Source organism: Pteropus vampyrus, unplaced genomic scaffold, assembly GCF_000151845.1.
Source record: "Pteropus vampyrus isolate Shadow unplaced genomic scaffold, Pvam_2.0 Scaffold66, whole genome shotgun sequence".
NCBI lineage: Eukaryota > Metazoa > Chordata > Mammalia > Chiroptera > Pteropodidae > Pteropus > Pteropus vampyrus.
In genome coordinates this window covers 1,005,517-1,020,344 of record NW_011888847.1, presented here as the reverse complement: position 1 = coordinate 1,020,344, position 14,828 = coordinate 1,005,517, and the positions used below count along the sequence as shown (strand labels likewise).

Here is a 14,828-nt window from a genome sequence, read left to right as displayed (position 1 = left end):
AATAGTAATAGCTAAGATTTATTGAGTATAAAGCGTATACATATGGTATTTCATTTTAAAAGTCGGGTAGATACTATTATTCTCATAATAGAGGAATCAGAGGGATAACTTGCCAAGGTTGCATAGCCACTATGTGCTAAAATCAAATCTTGAGTTTGGGTCAGAGGCCACAGTCTATGCATCTCAATTCCACTGTCTACCATCTCCCTGCACATGCATTGTTATTATTTTAATTATAAGAAAAATAGAAAAGGAAGGGAAAGTATGTTGTGCTTTAGTAAGAATCGATATTTTGATTAATTGTAAAATGTCTCTGTCTCCCATCTCGCCTGTCTCCCTCTGTCATTTCTCTTTGGAAGTCCTTGGAATTTCTCCAGACTTAGCCAGAGACATCTCACCTTCCCTTGGGAGCCAGCTGTACCCACAAAAAATATCCAGAATTCTTCTGAGGCTTCCCAGCCAGGTTGGAATTCCAGGAACCCACGGGATTCTGGAGCAGTCCTGGAAGAAGGCAAGATTTTAAAGTAGATTAGGCAAATTTTATCTTCTTGTTCTGCCAACATGGGCTTACCTTGTTCTTGGCATTGTCAGGGGAATGCGATGGGTGGAAGGAGCCAGGGAAAGCTCCCAGGCTCCCATTTACTTATGTGTTACATGGAATGTCAGAGTAGGAAGGTCAAGGATTTACCATGGAACAGGAAGGAGAAAGAGGAAAGCTTATTGCTTCTCAATGCTTATTACTGTGAAAACACAATAATAAACTTTTTTAGAAGCCTGACTGTGTGGGTGATCCCATGCATTGGCAATGGTAAGATGAACTGCTTTAGTGGAAGCAGAAATATTCAACGTGATTCTAGGGGGGCTCTGGGGAAAAAATGTGCACATCTTGTACCACCATGTACTCACGCAGGCAACCAGGCCTCCAGAGGTCACCTTATCCATTGTCTCCTGGAAATGTGTGTAAAGATCTCAGAAGGATGGGCTTTTCTAAAACATCCAGTTATTCAGGTAACGTGCTTTAAGAAGGAGACTTTAGCTCACCTGTTCTTCAAGGAAGAAACTGCTAAAAGGCTGATGCTTCTAAATCACCTTGTTGAAAAAAAATTTAAGAGAGAAGGACTTCTTTCTCGAATTATCATATTTGGACCAATGTCCAGATTCTGTAGCCACTTACCCATGTGAGAATTATCTTTCTGGTTTCAGTGCCAAGAAAAGTTCTGGTGAGCAACTTGTTTATTTGGTCTTGTGGATGCTGTGAATCCTTTGGTTGATGTTTCCCATTTCTTATTTGGCCAAAAGGAAGCACAGAGCCAACTAAGTGGCCCACTTCTAGCATAAGTATTGGAGTTTGTGGCCTCTGTTTTTCAATTACTAATATTATTATACACCTTATATTTCCTACCTACACTTTTGCTTGAGTCTCAATTTTCTCACCTACTTTACGTTTTGTTTTATTCATTCAGTGCATTTTGGAGGCTACTATTTCTGACACCCCACTCCTTCCTTCTGAGTTCATTTTTCTTCATGTCAACAAAAAGGTCTTTGGTAAACTTTAAAGTATTTGTATTCCTGAAAATGCCTTTAATTTGCTGTTACAAGTGAGAGTTTGGCCGATTGTAGAATTCTGGAGTCATGGTTATTTCCCTTCAGTACTTGGAAGATGCTATACCATTACATTCCTGCATCTGTTGCTACCTAAGAGTGCCAGGTAACTTTGGGCAAATTATCTAATGTCTCTCAGTCTCCTCATCTCTACAAGAGATAGTAGTATCCACTTCAAGGCTATTTGTGAGGAGATAATGTATGCAAAATGTTAGAATAGTGCCTGCCATTTAAGGAAACACAATAATTGTTAACTATTATATTTTTTCAGAATTTTTTGGCTTTCTTGGATTTTATTAGTCATCTAAATGTTAGTCTGGTTGCACACACACACACACACACAATCCTGTTGGGGTTTTTATTAAAATTGTGTTCAATTTATATTCCAAGAGAACTGACACCTTTACAATATTGGGTCTTCTTTTATTCAAGTGAATGATTTGCTGTATTTTTTTTTCCTGTAGGTTTGGTTGATATTTTAATTATTTTTTCTTATTACATTTTCATATTGATTATTTGCTGACCCATAGAGATATTCCTGATTTTGAATTTTGTTCTTGTATCTAGCATCCCAGTTGAATTCTCTTATTAGAGCTAAGAATCTGTATATAGATATTCTTGAATTTTCTAGATAGACAATTATAAAACAATAATTTGTCTTTTCTATTCCTTCTAGCTCATATCTTTTTCTTGTATCATTGCATAGGGTAAATTGTCCAGTATAGTGTTTAATAGTAACAGTGATAGCAGGCATCCTTGTCTTCTTACTGTTTTTAATGAGTACTCTGAAAGTTTCTCCATTAAGCATGAAGTTTGCTTAAGGTTTTGGTGTATATTCTTTATTAAATTAAGGACTTTCTCTGTATTAAGATTTTTTAACAAATTAAAAATTTTATCATGACTGAGTGTTGATTTTATGTAATGCCTTACTGTTTTTATGTGAATTATATGAGATGAGCATACGTTTTTCTTGCTTAATATAATGTGATAAATAATATGAGTATATTTAATTTTGTTGAGACATACTTGTGTACATATATACAGATAGACACACACACAGATATGTTCTTTTATTCTATGGGATATAATTTGCTAGTACTTTATTTAGGATTTTTGCAAATGCTCATAAGTGAAACAACTGGTCTATAATTTTCTCTTTAAAAAATATTATTCTTATATTGTTTGATGTCAAGTTTATATTAGCCCCATAAAAGAAGTTGAGTAGCTTTTCCTCTTTCATGTATATTTTTCTTTAACAGTATCTGTTCCTTAAAAGTTTGGTACAATTTATTGTAAAATCATCTGAACCGTTTATAAAGGGTACGTGTGTCAGGTTTTTGACAATTCAGTTTCATTAATGTTTATGGATGAATTTGGGTTTCTGTTCCTTTTTGATTCCGTTTTGATGATTGTTTAGCTGCTCCATTTCAGGTGTTCTCAGATTTTTTAGCATAAAGTTATTCATAATTTTCTTTTATGGTTTTTAATAATATTGTCTGTATATGTTTCCTTTTTATTCTTAATATTACTTATTTGTGCCATCTCTCATTTTCTTAATATAGAGGTCTACTTAGTTTTTTAGTATAAATGACTTCTTTCTTATGTATACTTTTTGGCTTTTATCTTTTTTCTCTTATTTACTTTATTCTTTTCATTTCTAGCTACTTGAATCGACTCCTAGCTTATTTATTTTTTTGCTTTTCAATAAATGCACTTTAAGGCTATAAAGTTACCTCTAAGTAACTGCTTTAGCTACATCATACAAGTTTTGATGTGTTCTTTCATTACCACTTAGCTCTAAACATTTTGTGCTTCTGTTATTTCCTTTTCAACCCATGGATTTATTTAATTTACATCTTCAACTTTTTAAAAAACTTTTTTTTTATTTTGTTTAAATTATTCTTGATTTCTAATTTAGTTGTATTTTGAAAAGGGCATGCATGGTCTGTATAACAATTCTTTGTTAGGACTGCCTTTGTGTCCTATTACGTAAATAATTTTCCAAATATTGCTTTAAAAGAAAAATATATTTACTGCCTGATGGATGCAGAATTCTGTTTTTTAATTTTATTTTTCAATTAGAGTTGACGGTCAATATTATTTTATTATTTTCAGGTATACGGCATAGCAGTTAGACAATTATATAATTTATGAAGCAATCCCCAATTAGTTGAGTACCCACTTGGCACTATACATTGTTATTACAATATTATTGACTATATTCCCCATTCTGTACCTTTAATGGCTATAGAATTCTATATCAATCTAATGGGTCAAACTAATTAACTTTTTAAAATTTCTCATCTTATTCCTGAATTTTTGGCCTGCGTTCTGAGTTCCTTTCAGTTTCTCAGAAAGGAATATTAAAATCTCCCACTGCGATTGTAGATGTGTCAGTTTCTCCTTGTAATCCATCAGTGTTAGTGCAAGTTTATGATTCTTATTTCTTTTGGGTGGATTTATTACATATGCATGTACTATCCTCTTTTATGTCTATTAAAGCTTTTGGCCTAAATTCTATTTTGTGTGATATTAATATTGCTATACATGCTTCATCTTGGTTACTATTTTCCTTGGATGTCTTTGTATATCCTTCTTTCTTCTCTGTATAATTTTACTTTAAATGTGAATCTTAGAAACAGTGCATAGCTTCATTTTCTTTATTATTATAACATGAAAATCTGTCCCTTTAAATAATCAAGTTTAAACTTTTACGTTCTTTGCAATTATGTATATTTGGCCTCTTTCTGCCATCTTAAGTTCTTATATTTCCTATTTACCATTTTTGTTGCTTCTTTTATTCCTTTTTTCATAGTTTTGTTGCTTCTTTTATTCCTTTTTTCATAGTTTTAGATTGATCAAATTTTATATATTTCTGTTTTTCTGCCAACTGTTTTGAAAGACATAAATTCTGTTGTATTTTTTAAATAGTTAATTTTTTGGCATACAGTTTCTGTATGACCTGAAAGTATATATTTAAACCTTGTTCTTGCGTTGTTTAAGGTCGTTTTCTGTTCTTTGCTCGAGCAGATGATAAGCTTTCTTGTGGTTTCCTCAGATTGGCCAGTGATGTTTCTCTCGACCTGTTTCAGGAATGAAGCGGCCCTTTATGACCTCCACTTTTATGTAAGTGCTTCACTAACAGCTTCTGGCATAAGGTGGCCATTACCTGGACTCCCCTCATTGCATGCATGTCATTAAAATCTCAGCCCCCAGCCCTTCAGGCTTCTACCTGGTCTGGATTGTTCCAAGAGCCCTTTGGCTTCAGTTCCTACTCATCAATCTAACTTTGATTTCCCTCTTTACTTCTGGTATCTGGACATTTCTATGTTATCTATGCTTTATATAATATTTTTATTGTTATATTTTCAGTGTTTTCAAGTGTTTGGATTAGAAGGGGGAGTAATTTCTTGTGGCAACTCAATCCACCATATTGACTGAAGTTTTTAACTATTAATTTTAAAGTTTATTTTATTTCATTATATGTAAAATAGAATACAAGTGAGCAAATGCATATGCATTAGCCCCTGGCTGTGAAATGCACTGCTGCTGAGTAAATGCAGCAGAGAAGAGGCCCTGAAAGTTCTGTGTGCTAACACCACTGTCACAGAGGACTCTGCACTCATGGAGTGGTGTCTTGTTCACTATGGGGCCACATGTTCTCAGTTCAGAAGAGATCTGAATTTCCCAAACACTGCTCCAGTCCCCAAATGCTGTCCTTTAGATTCTCAGTGACAAACCAGTATCCTAACTTACACCCATGTGGAAAAGAAAAGCCTCTGTAGACAGGTTCCTGTTCCCTTTGTTCAGGGAGATGATGTTCTCTCTTCCCTGGCATGTGTGTTTACTTGAGTCTCTAACAGTGCAGAAGGGTTTACATTGAACAATTGATTCTTCCCTTGTGACCGACAGCATCTCTGGGAATGTTGATTGATATCAGCAAAGCCTGTTCACAGTTTATAAAGAAATCTACACATAGATCTTTCCCATATCCTTCCACAAACCTTATTCTTTTAAGGAAACCAAGCCTGCAATCATCCTTGGCCTTCTCCACTGGCCCTCATATCAGCCCTTTGTGGTAATGGAAAAACAGTGGACTTTGGAGTCAGGCAGATCTGGATTTGAATCCAGGCTTTACCACTAACTAGTACTGTGGTTGCTATAACAAAGTACCACAGACTGGGTAGATTTCTCACAGTTCCAAAGACTGGAAGTCTAAGGTGAGGGTGCTGGCATGGTTCTGGTGAGGACCCTCTTATGGATTGCAATGACCATCTTCTCTGTGTGTGCTTATATGGTGGTGGTCGGGGGTGGGGGAGCGGGTGGCGAGGTAGCTCTCTGTGGCCTTTTCTTATAAGGGCACTAATCCCATTCATGAAAGCTCCACCCTCATGACCTAATCACCTTGGGGGTTAGGATTTCAACATGAATTTTTGGGGACACAGACATTCAGACCATAGCAGTGGCCTTGGGCAAGTTACTTCACATCTCTGAGGCTGTTTCCTTTCCTATAATGGTAATAATAAAACCTACCCTTAAAAATTGTTCTGAAGATTAAATGAGATAACAGGAAATGATATAGGCCAAGTGCTTGGCATATGTAATGCTCACAAATGTTAGTCACCTGTCATCCCCTGCCGTGTTTCTTTCAAACTAAGATTGTACTTCAGAAGGTCTAATCAGAGACCTCTAGGAAGAGGCCATGGGTACACCTCCTAACATCTTATGTTTTCTTGGTAGTTGATTTAAATTTCTCTTGGATGGATTTCTTTAAAGCTTTTATGTGCTTTATACCTATAGCACTTCTCAGTAGCCCTTCCAGCCTACTGATAAACCATTCTATAGCATTACTCTGTAGTTATTTAAGAACCATTCTCCTCATAACCAGAAACATCTTTTTGCTTTATTTGTTGGTACTCATTACTTTAAGAAGATGAAAACCCTTTATTTCACTATTGAAACTAATATTTTAAATGCAAAGACTCCAGAGAGCAAATATAAGGAGTAAACAACAGATAGAACTATTTCTGGGGGCTAGGTTACACCAGAAGGGATCACGAAGGCCCTGTGTGATTGGGGGGTGGGTGGGGGTAGGGAACTGACAAAGAGGCAGCCACAGTGGGCCGAAGAACTGAAGGTATTTCTTAAGGATTTCCCAAGACCTAAAATCTGCCTATTTTACAACAATCATTTATCTGGGCTCTGTGGATTCTGTACTTGGCCCAGAGCTTTTTGCAAGTGACTTATCTGCTATGACTGTTCTTAAGTAGAAGAAAAGAGCATCATGAAAATAAATCATAATTGGAATTATGGATGTGCCTCCATATAAATATCTCTGGCTCGGAGAACAAAAATAACTTTTCCATTGCAGAGCTAAGCCAAGAGTTTTGTGGAAGCAGCACTGAGAATCTAATTTAAAACAGCCACAGCCCAAAAATTCAGAGACAGGGCTGACACATTGGCCTCTGTTCATTCCTTTGAACATTTTTTTCCCTAGCTCACGGTAACTCATATTCAAGGCCAATTTGGAAGGCCTAGAAGATGGTAATTGATGCAACAAACATTGCTCTTGTTGGCCTCAGTTTAGCATTAATACAAACATAGAGAAATGTTTTAATCTTATGTCTTTACAACCAAAAACCTCCCCTAATGCAGCTCCAGGCCTGTTGCTCGTTTGTGGCTTGAAGCAGAACCTCATGCATTTCGTGAAAATTGCTGGTTCTTTTGCTAGCTGTGGATTCAGTGGAAGGTGCTAGTTGGGGTCATTCTAAGTAGCACATTGCAGTCGGGTGCTCCTGGTTTTCAGAAAAGTTATCTTGGTAAAAAAATCAGGCTTTCCTGGGAACTGGGTGATAGTGTCAGAATCCTTCAGTTCTAAGAAGGCTCAAACTTGCCTGCATGAACATTTTTCCTCCTTAAGGAAGGAAATTGTGATTGTAGGTTTCTGACCTTATGCTCTATCATTCTTCTTTCGACTGACTATAAACTCCCAGTGAGAATGGCTCTGTAGCACACGTGATGGGGTTTACCCATCTTTAAACAGCCCCTGCTTGTCAGGATCTGCCTCATCCCCACCCACACATTCCCTTCTCCCACCAGATGTTCCGACTTAACTGCTCACACATGCCCTTCTACACGCACACACAGGCTTTGGCCAGTCGTGGGTGGGAACCCTGCTGCAAACACCACCGCCTTTGGCCTTTCCCGGATTCTCACAAGGGCACTGCTTGAGCTATCCCAGCTGCACTCTGTCTCCGGAGGTGGAGATGGCGGCGTGATGGCGATGGAGATGCACAGGATCTCACCACCTGAGAAAGGTGTTGGCTCTTTTATTGTTTTCCTAGTCTGTCTGTGCTCACCCTCTTGTGGGGTACTGGTTCCTTTAACTCGTCCCCTCCTGGAACTTTTGTTTGTCTTGTTTCTGACTTGTTGCCTTGCTTGGGCTTATTCGTGCTTCTGGGACCCTATTCTTACTTTGTTTCGGGCTTGTCTATCCCCATCCCCTTTCGATATATGTGGCTCATGCACATAGCCACCACTTACTGAGTGTCTGCTGTGTTTGAGGCTCCTACACATCACCATTGGTTATGATGCTCTGGCTGATACCACTTTTCTAGTGCCATCAAGTCACTGTGGAGAATGACGAATAGTTCTGCAAAGCTTTGGGGAAATTGCCCCATGTTAGGAGAGATGCACATGAAAAACAATCTCTTCTCTTTTTATATTTCAGACTTTAAAACAAAGTGTGTGGGGCAGGAACCATCAGGTTCAGCCTTGGTTTCTTTCCTGTGTTCCTGGCATAGCTTCCTTCTGGTTTCCCTGCCTGTGGCCTCACCACCTTCCAGTTCACCCTCCACTGTCAGAGCTTTCTTTCTAAAGTTCTTATCTGATCCTGTTTATTCTCTCTCTAAATTCTTTTACAGAATCCTATTGCCTTTACAATAAAATCAAATTCTTAGCATGATACAGAAGGGCTTCTGTACTTACTGTACTCACCTGTCTGCCTCTTTTGCTGTGTCGCCCATGTTAACTCCTGGCTCTTGCCATGCCCATCTTCCTGCAGAATCAGGCTCTCTCCTGTCTCCCTGTCTTTGCACACACACCTCTCTCTATTCTGTTCTGCCTGATCGATTCCTATCAGCCTTCAAGATTCAATTCAGCTCAGAAGCCTATGCTTCCTGAAGTCTTTTCAGACTACCAGAACCAGCAGCTTTATTTCTCCTACCGCAGTAGTGGACACCGCCACTGCCACTGTCACCTGTCTTAATTATCTGGCTTAATTAAGTACCATAAAATCCTGCATTTGGCTTTATCACATTAACATAACATTTGAGAACTGTTCGTGCTGGACAGAAAATGCCCTGGGGTGATGAACTCTGCCTGTTTTCCACTTGCACCAGCGTGTAGCATAGTGTTAAAGGTACTAAGTTACCATTGTTGAGTGACTGTGTGCATGCTGAAAGAATTGATTCACGGGTTGTGTGTTCACACACACACACCAAGACGTAGATCCTTATAGGAAGCTTACTTTAAATCTTAGAGTATTTACAAAGCACATAGTAGGTGCTTAGTGAATGTCTATTGAGTCAAAGAAAGAATAAAATGCACATACATACAAACTCTAAAAAATTTACTCCAAAATGTCCTAAGAAGAGAGCTACAATGTGGCCTCGCTTCCTCTTAACTACAGTAGAATGTGGGCTGGAAAAATCAAAGATAGCGTTCATGTTCATTTTCTCGGCTATGTTTCCTGAGTGAATCATTTTATTTCTTTGGACCTCGGTTTCCTCATCTGTCAAATGAGATGTTAGAAATATATTTAATGTCTATCGAACATTTTAGATTCAGTCTTTAGTAGAAGGCCCGAAGTCAAACGACCAGCTGATTTCCAGCTGTCGTTAGTGGCATGAATTTGAGATTCATTTTTTGCCTTCATCATGGAGCATATTCATGACAAGCCCTCCAGCACTGGGCAGAACAGCAAAGCTGAGACCAAGAGATGGACCAGAGTTTGCTCAAACTGCGGCAGAAGGCCAAAACCTAGTTGGAAAGCAAAAGCAGGCTGGGTGGCATGGGCAAGGTGAGCCCATGCTGTGAGCCAGGTAGTCAGTGTCCCATGGCAGTCTGAGGTCAAAGCTGGAAGGGAGCTGGACAGTGTGCTTTCAGGGGTATGCTGAGAAGTGACCTCTCAGGAGAGTCTTTGGGAAGACCCAGTGCACGTCATCAAGACCAGCTTCCGTTGTCTGAAGGATGGGTAGGTGAAGAGGTGTTTAAACTTAGTCTGCAGCCCCCTGTAATACAGATGGAAGCCAGGAGGAAGTTAATTTGTGGTTAATAGGAGGGAGAACAGTTTAATTCTGTCCAAATGATAATGAGATGAAGTTGCTTATAAAGTACTGAGGTCGCCACTCCTGGAAGTGTTTATGCACAGCTGATAATTCCTCACCAGAGATTGATCAGGGCTCACTTGTGCAGGTTGCACTAAATGTTTAAAGTTTTTTTCTGTTTCTAGGAGAGCCTTTGCTTCTCATGTCCTCCCCAAATCCTATTTAGGTTAATGCTTTCAGATTTCATAGCCTTTCCTTTTGTGATGTGATCTCAGCACACCCTACTGTCCTGGGGATCAGCCTTTTGGAACTTTTTAGTCTTTAAATGCCCCCCTTAAAGCGAAGAACCCTGGATTGGACCTCATGGGCCAGGATGTGGCATGACCAGGGCCTCTCTAGGGATGTTAAACACTTTTTATAGGTAGTGGATCTATTAATTACTCATTTATCATCTCAGTATGAGTTGCGCTATAAAAGCAAAGAACAGTGTGTCTCGGCTTCCTCTGGTATGTGCTCATGCCGCCTCAGGTGATAGATAGACTTCATTTTCTTGGCTAGAGTTGAATTTCAGATCTCTTTGTGGTAAATCTAATCTAGACAGTGACTCTGAGGCTTGGGGAACACTTTCTGTACTTGGGGGACAGTTTCGTGGCATTCCGTCCTTGTCTTCTCAAGAGCCTCACGTTTCACCCCAAATGCTTTCTCGCTCTTTTTTTTTCCCGCTTTTATTTTTCTTGTTCATCTCTTCTCAACTCTCCATGCCCACTGAATAATACAACACTTCTACTTGTTTTTTCTCTTCAGTGTTTTTCTCTTCAAATTCTTTGCCTTCCTGGTATCCGGGTGAATAGGAATGTGGGCGGCTTGTCAGCTCATTGTGCATATGAAGAAAAATGGCCAGAAAGGTTAAGTGATGCACTTAATATACTGGCAGAGCAAAGGACTCCGGAACCCAGTTTTCTGACTCTCCCCACCACCCCCTGTCCCTTGTCCTGGAGATCACACCACGTTTACTTGTAGCGCTGGAGTCACAAAGAACAGTAAGCTTTTCTCTGTATGTGTGGCCATTGTACCAAAATAATTCACCAAGGGCCAATCCCAGGCCTCTAGAGATTCATAGTCTCAGCCCACACTGAAGTAAACTAACAAGAGTGACGAGAGCAAAAGAATTTGTAAAGTGCTTCCTATTTTTCGAAGAAACTTTTGAATCTATCTCTTTATACGATGCTCCCCAGAGCCCTTTGAGGTGGAACAGCCCATGTGAGCCTAATTTTGCAGGTGAAGGTCACAGGTGGGGTCCAGATGTGAGTTGGTGGGGAGGAGGCCCTATGCAAAAAAGCTAGCTCTTGGTCTATAATCTTCCTTGTGGGTCATGCTTCAGGAAAACCAGGAAAAAGGAATGAGTTATTTCCATCTGATGTCAAAGGCAAGACCCAGGATTCTAGATTTAGCAGTTTGCTCAAGAAATAGTCTCTTGCCATGTTTGAAGGTGGGAGCTGGGCCAGGGGCTGGGGCAGGGACAGTGGGGGCCGGCTCCCGAGGTTGGGAGAGTATAAGGCCAGATGGGAGAGAAGTGTACAGGCTTGGTGAGTTGGTTGTTAAGACATGGGCATGCTGGGCTTGGCCTCCTAGAGAGAGAAGTGGCCTTCTAAGATCTGGTAGGTACACAAGCTAGGGATTCAGAAATGTGGAGGGGGACCTGCTATCCCCAAATGTGAGTCTTATTATAATCTTGGGTTATTCGGCCATTTATTCAGCAAATATCAACAAACGCCTACTGACCATAAATAAATCTCTAACTTATTTATAGTTTTTGTTATGAAGACCTCATATGTGTGTGTATATATCTCTATATCATCTCACATATATTTATTCTTATTAATGTACATAACCAGTGGAAATACAGGGTATTTTCCTCCATTTATCGATTAAGAAACTGAGGCCTAAAGAGGGTAATGGGTTTGCTCAAAGTGCCATAGTTACTTCGAAGCTGAGCCAAGTACAAAATCCATGTTTTCTGAGTTCTTTTTACTGGTGCTTCTAACTGCTTTCCACATGACAAGCAGTTCCTGCTTTGAAGAGAAATAGAGGAAAACACCTTTCGAGTTGTTACTCAAGGTTTCACTTTATCTTTAGAGACTGGAAAACCTAAATACAGAGTTGAAACACAACTTGAGCCCTTTTTGCTAAGCGCCCAAGTGGGCATTTGTATGGTTGGCAGTCACTCTTTAAGTTAGCCAGGAGCAAGCCCTCTTCTTAGATTTGGAATTAATGTCTGTGCTCTTGTGCATCCTGACCTGTGCCGGGCACCCTAGTTATGTGATGGGCTGGGTTTCCTTGGTAAAGGGGTTATGGATGAGAGAGCTGGGGTCATAATGCAGCCAACTTGGGGCCTCCGGCAATGAAGGAAGGTTGCTGTCCCAAAGCTCCCAGGGTTCAAATATGTGACTCAGCTCACAGCTCAAGTCCCCTTTATTATGCCCCATGGCCTATATTAATTATGGCCAATGGCTGAGCCCCTGTAAGTCCTGCCCCTGTCCCTGTAATGGGCACCTGAGGCTCTGCCACCCTGAGCCCTGAATGTTGGGCCCAACAAGCTGAGCAAGGCTGATCCTGGAGAGGCCTCATCCTGTTGGCTCAGCCTGATGCTCGGCATATCCTTCTTAATCAGGCCTCCTCATTTCCAGATGAAGCCCCTGCTGGGCTGCCTAGGTCAGGGTAGGTGCTTGATGGAGATCCTGGGCTCGGCTGTGATTTTTCCCTGCCAGAATGCCCTGCTGCTGCCGCCTCCCCCTTTCTAGGCAGAAGCAGCTGCTCCCTTATGCTTTTCTTGGCACAGTTCTTGCCCTACAGGGTGCCTATAAGAAGCTCTGGGATGAGTCAGAACCTGGCTTCAGCATCAGGTATATTTTTCACCTATTCATCAAACATTTTTTGGGCCTGTTGGCTTGTGCCAGGGCAGGGCACCCAGGCATGAACAAGATCCTGCCAGTCCCTGCTATGGGGCTGCTCCCTGCCTAGAATGGAGGCCCCAGGAGACACCTATCATGCTGTGACAGTGCTGTTGGAACTCCAACCTAGATTCCTGGCCAGTCACCTACTGTGGGAGTTCGTGCCCTGGTGCTCTGCATTTCTGCCACTCACCGGGTCCCGGTGTCTGCTCTGGGAGCCTTGCTCTGCATTGCCACTGCCCCAATTATCTATTGCTATGGAACAACCACTCCAAACATAGAGGTTTTCACTGATGGGCAAACAGGTAAACAGAATGTGATGTATACGCGCAGTGGAATATTTTTCAGTCTTAAAACGGAAGGATATTCTGGCACAGGCTTCAACATGGGTGATCCTTGGTGACATTATGCTAAGGGAAGTAAGCCAATCATATAAAGGACAAATATTGAATGATTCCACTTATATGAAGTACTTAGAGTAGTCAGATTCATAGAAACAGAGTAGAGTGGTGATTTCGGGGGGCTGAGGGAAGGAGGCGTTAGGGGAGTTAGGGTTTAATGGATACCGAGTTGCAGTGTGGGAAGATGAAAGAATTCTGGAGATGGATGGTGGGGAGGGTTGCACAGCAATGTGAATGTACTTAATGCTGCAAAACCGTACACTTAAAAATGGTTAAAAGGGTAAATTTTATCTTTATATTTTACCGCACAAAAAATGCGGAGGCTTAAAACCACAATTTAATATTATCTTTATTGATTTTGTGGGTTGACTGGTCAGCTGGATGGTTCTTGATTAGGGTCTCTCATCTAATTTTACTCACATGGTGACTGGAGCTGGAATCACTGAAAGCTCAAGTGGCCCAGGTCTGAGGTGGTGCCTAAGTGTGGCTCCTCCACGTGGCTTCTCTGTCCAGAAGAGAAGTTGGACAGAGAAGCTATAGCCTGGTTTTTTATGTTGTGGCTCAGAGTTCTGACAAGCAGGAAATGACAACTTCTAGGTCAGTTCAGGCCTATACCTAAAACTGTCACAGTGTTACTTCTGCCACTACATATTGATCAGAGCAGGCCCTCCCAGATTCAAGGTGAGGGGAAATCAAGCCCCCCTTCAGTGAGGGACGGGGAGCACAAAGTGACATTTCAGAAGAGCTTGAGATGAGGGTTATCGTGCAGCCATCTTTTAAAGCCGCCTCACCTGAAGCATCGTCGCAGGCATCCTCACAAGTTTAGGTAGGAAAAGGTCTTCAGGGAGGCACATGACTCTTTGCAAGGAGAATTCGTCTTCATAGATTGTTAGTTTGAAGGGACCTTGGAAACCACTTACCAGCAGTGACTTGTTTTAACTTACAGAGCCAGAGAGAAGCAGAACTGGAACAAAATCTCAAACGCTGGCTTCCTGGCTCCCAGGCTGGGCAAACAGCTGTGGGACCTCACCCAGAGGGACCTTTGTGTGCTGTGAGTAGTAATCCGAAGGTCTGGTGGAGGAGTGGGTGTGTGAGAGAGCAGAGCCTTGGGCGGTGTCCCGTGGGAGACTTGCCGGCATCTTAGCGGCCACGTGAGCCCCTTGTGGTGCTGGGCTGGATATGTCAGGAGCTCGTGGGTCTCTCTGGGCAGGGCTATGCAGAGGCACCTGGGGTCTTCCGTGAGGAGGCTGGGAATTTTACTCATTTAAATGGGGACTCAGAGTCAGGATGGTGGAGGTCATAGGCTCAGTTGCCTCAGGTTGAGACTTAGAGATCCGTAAGTTTAAATATAAGCTAATGCCCATTGCTGAGAATGTCAGTTGGCACATCTATTCATTTGCATCCACTTAAAGAATGTTTGTAATCAGACTTTGCTCTAAGTGTAAAATTCTTCATTAAAGCCTTTATTGGCCTCTGAAATGCAATAAAATTCACAAATATTTTGCACACACTCCCTGTAGATTAAGAGATACAAATGTTATTTTTTT

The 14,828-nt window shown here is 41.0% G+C and overlaps 1 protein-coding gene across 2 annotated transcripts in view; it reads left to right on the top strand.

Moving 5' to 3' along the window:
- Window positions 1-14,828, top strand: part of STON1 (stonin 1) — a 45,715-nt gene that overhangs the window by 2,815 nt on the left and 28,072 nt on the right. Inside the window, exon 1 of one of the 2 annotated variants that reach the window (XM_011361300.2) lies at window positions 14,317-14,332. The exons of the other annotated variant lie outside the window; for it this stretch is intronic. The gene's annotated coding sequence lies outside the window, so the exon portion shown is untranslated. Of the gene's footprint in view, window positions 1-14,316; window positions 14,333-14,828 lie in introns of those variants that run through there. 2 annotated transcript variants of the gene reach the window in all.